Genomic DNA, 3,973 nt, shown 5'->3' on the forward strand with positions numbered 1-3,973 from the left:
GGAGTACTAGAAAGGGGAGAACCCTCGAGATTTGGGTTGCACGAGGATAGAAGTCTTAGGTTCAAAGGGAGATGGTGTATACCGAATGATGATGAACTTAAGAAGAAGATTATGAATAAAGCCCACAATACACCTTATTCGGTGCATCCGGGTGGCGATAAGTTGTACAAGGACCTCAAGGAGAACATAAGAGATCTCAAGGGAAAGTACAACCTTTAGATGTGCCGGAATGGAAGTGGGAGTCGATATCTATGGACTTCATAGTTGGACTACCAAGAACCCAAAAAGGGAACAACATGATTTGGGTCATTGTGGATAGATTGACCAAGTCGGTCCATTTCATCGCAATGAAAGACACTTGGAGCAAGGTAGAGTTGGCTAATGCTTATTGCAAATATGTGGTCAAGCTTCATGGATTCCCAAAGAACATTGTATCGGACCGAGATTCGCGATTTATTTCAAGATTTTGGCAAGAACTTCAAAGTTCATTGGGCACCCAATTGAAGATGAGTACGGCCTTCCACCCGGCAACGGATGGACAAACGGAGAGGACCATCCAAACATTGGAAGATATGTTGAGAGCTTGTGTCTTGGAATTTGGAGGCTCTTAGGAAGAAAGACTACATTTGATTGAGTTCTTCTACAATAATAGCTACCATGCTAGCATTGGCATGGCACCATTTGAAGCTTTATATGGGAGAAAAAGCCGAAGCCCGATATGTTAGGATGATAGCACCGAAGCCATACTATTGGGGCCTCAAATGATTCAAGACATGATTGATCAAGTCCATGTAATCTGTGAGAAGATGATAGCAGCACAAGATAGACAAAAGAGTTATGCCGACTTGAGGAGAAGTGACATTGAATTTGCGGTAGGAGACAAAGTTCATTGGCCCCTATGAAATATTGGATAGAGTCGGGGAAGTGGCCTAACGTTTAGCACTTCCACCGGCCTTGGACCGACTTTAAAATGTCTTTCACGTGTCTCAATTGCGTAAATACATTCGTGATCCCGCTCATATACACGAGGCAGAGATGATCGAACTTGATTATGCCCTAACGTATGTGGAAACACCCAAGGAAATCCTGGACCGAAAGGTTAGGAAGACAAGACATGTCGAGACGGTCTTGGTGAAAGTATTATGGTCTAACCATTTTGTTAAAGAGGCCACTTGGGTGGCTGAGGAAAACATGAAAGAGCAATACTCTCATCTTTTCGAGGAGGTATGAGTCGGTTACGAGGTCGTAACCATGTTTCTAGAGAGGTAGGGCGTATTACGCAAGTACAGGTAGCACGAGTTTTTTAATTCTTTTACTTAACGGTTTTAGTTAACCATAGCTCATTTTTTTGTTACGCGACTCACCCTCTCCAACCTTAAGAATTTCATGGGATTTAGAATTTGGACTTTTATAGTGTCGGGTGTGAACTTCAGGGACGAAGTTTTTTTTAAGGGGGGAAGATTGTAATACCTTGTATTTATAAAGACTAATTAGAGATCGAGTAGACAATTCACTCGGCCGAGTGAAGCCCCACTCAACCGAGTGAAGGATCGATTGCCATCTGGCAGTAGGCTGCAAGCTTGTAAGGATTATCACTTGACCGAGTGACCGTACACTCGACCGAGTGGAGCCCCACTCGACCGAATGGACCGACCATTCGACTGAGTGTAGCTTATACGGGAAGTTGAGTTGGTGGGATGTAACTTTCATGCCTTATCCCTTCAGATTTCCCCACCCAAAACCCATTCCTAAACACTATTCACCACTCTCTACAATCGTAAATATATCTCTAAAAACCCCCATCTTCATATCCTTTCAAAACCCTAATTCTCTAGAGAAGATCCTTGCCTCCTTTGTTCACCACTTTGTTTGTAAGTTAATCTATACTCCTTTTTCCCTTTAATCTTGTCTTTATAATCTTAATTAGTTTAGTAGATTACTCTATACTTGATTAAGTTGTAGAAATTAAAGAGGATGTTAAGGGGTTTAATTAGTATGGTCATTATATTAGATTGTAGTAATGAATGTAGTAATTAATTGTGTAGGGAGCTTCATTGAGGAACATTTCTAGTGGCTAGCTTGAAGATTGGGCAAGACAAGCTTAAGGTAGGGTTTAATTGCGCATTTATTACCATTAATTGCATTTGTTTCATGTTAGTTGCATTGTAACATGTTTTGGATAATTAGGGTTTATCACATAATAATCCTTCATGGTGATTATGGAAGAGTAAGTATGGTGAATGGTCACAATGTTGATTATCTTGCATTATAACATGTTAAAAGCAATTAAATGAAAAGAATTGGATTAATGAAGCATTGAGCATGATTTTTAGCTGTTGTGTTGATATGGTTGTATATATGTCTTGCTTGGATGTATTTGGCTTGTTGGTGATTGGGTTGACAATGGAGGATGTTTAAGGATTCTTGGTTACGATTTTGGAGACGGAAGGCGGTTGGGAAACCATCTTCCGCTCAAGTCACCCTTGGAGCTTCCCACTCCAAGGAGGATGTGCACATTTAGTACTTGGGTTATGGAGGGACTCGTATGGTGAGGCACGACGTCTGGCAGGGGACTCGAGTCGCACTCGGACCAGGTACCACAGACGTGTTCCGAGTACCTTGTGTGATAGTGGCGTCGTGGGCGTGTCCCGGTCACCGGTTTATGGAGATGTATGTTGGAGAGTGTTTCCTATCTTTCATCATACTTTGTTGGTTTAATCTTGCATTGTCACATGATTAGGTAAGCTTAGTATTGCATGCATTGGACATTTATATCGTTAAGCTAACACTTGGGTTTTGAAATGTCTGTGGTGATTTCTGCCCATATGGGGAGCAGTGTGGCAGGTGTGTATATTGAGTTATGGGCTTTGGGAGCGGTCTCCATTGTTGTCACCACTTACTCTTGTCTTAGTTTTTGACATTATAAACTCCTATTTGGATTTGGTTGTATAACATTTGGGATGGTATTTGCATCCCCCAACTTGTAACCACTTAACTACAACTTATCTATTTATTTATATTGAGTTGAGAACTTCTTTACTTGATTGTTCGCACTACAAACTTGGGAAACCAAGTCTTGTAATGCCTCCATGCATTGGGAATGCCTAAGGGAAAGGATCCCGACTTATGGGGGTGTTACAATGCGTTAGCTCTTAGGCGGGTTCTGATTGTGAAAGTCAGATCTGGTTGGTTGTTAGAATTGATTAATTAGGAAAATGATTTGGTTTTATTTATGGAATCGTATTTAGAAAATAAACAAAATAAACTAAGTAAAATAAAAGGAAGAATATAATTAAAAGATAGAAAAGTATTGAATTAGATTTAGAATAAGACCGATTAATATTAATTACTATTGATCCTAAATTAAACCTAAATGCAATAAATTTTGATCTTTGAAAATTAATTTAGAGAAATAAAACTGAAAAGAATTGAATTTAAACCTTCTAATATTAATTACTAGAGATTTAAAATAAAAATATTTGATTAAACGAATTTAAATCGTCAAATATTGAATTATTGGAGATCTAAAATCAAATTAATCAAATAAAAGATTAAAACTTTGGAAAATATTGAAAATAAAATAAAAGAAGAAAACTGATCTTCCTCAGATCTGAAAAGATCCTCGGACCAAAAAAAGAGTTAGGCACGTAAACCGAGACGAAAAGAGAAGACGATCAGCAGATCAAGCAACTCCAGAAGAGGCGCAACAGATGCTGCGATCCTTTTAAGAGTGGCATCGTCTTATGCGTTTTCTCTAGGCGTCAAACAAGTCTGATTGGTTAATCTCGGTTTTAAAGCTTAATTTTATTAAAGATTGAAAGGTGTTTTGGCACTAATATGATGTACAAACGTAAACAAAAGATACAAAAATAATGAAACAATATTAAATGGGTTTTACACCCTCAGACTTACATGTTAGCGTCGCGAGATTTAACTAAATCGGCTTTTAGTGGTAACTCGACTCGATCTTATG

Source organism: Silene latifolia, chromosome 9, assembly GCF_048544455.1.
Source record: "Silene latifolia isolate original U9 population chromosome 9, ASM4854445v1, whole genome shotgun sequence".
NCBI lineage: Eukaryota > Viridiplantae > Streptophyta > Magnoliopsida > Caryophyllales > Caryophyllaceae > Silene > Silene latifolia.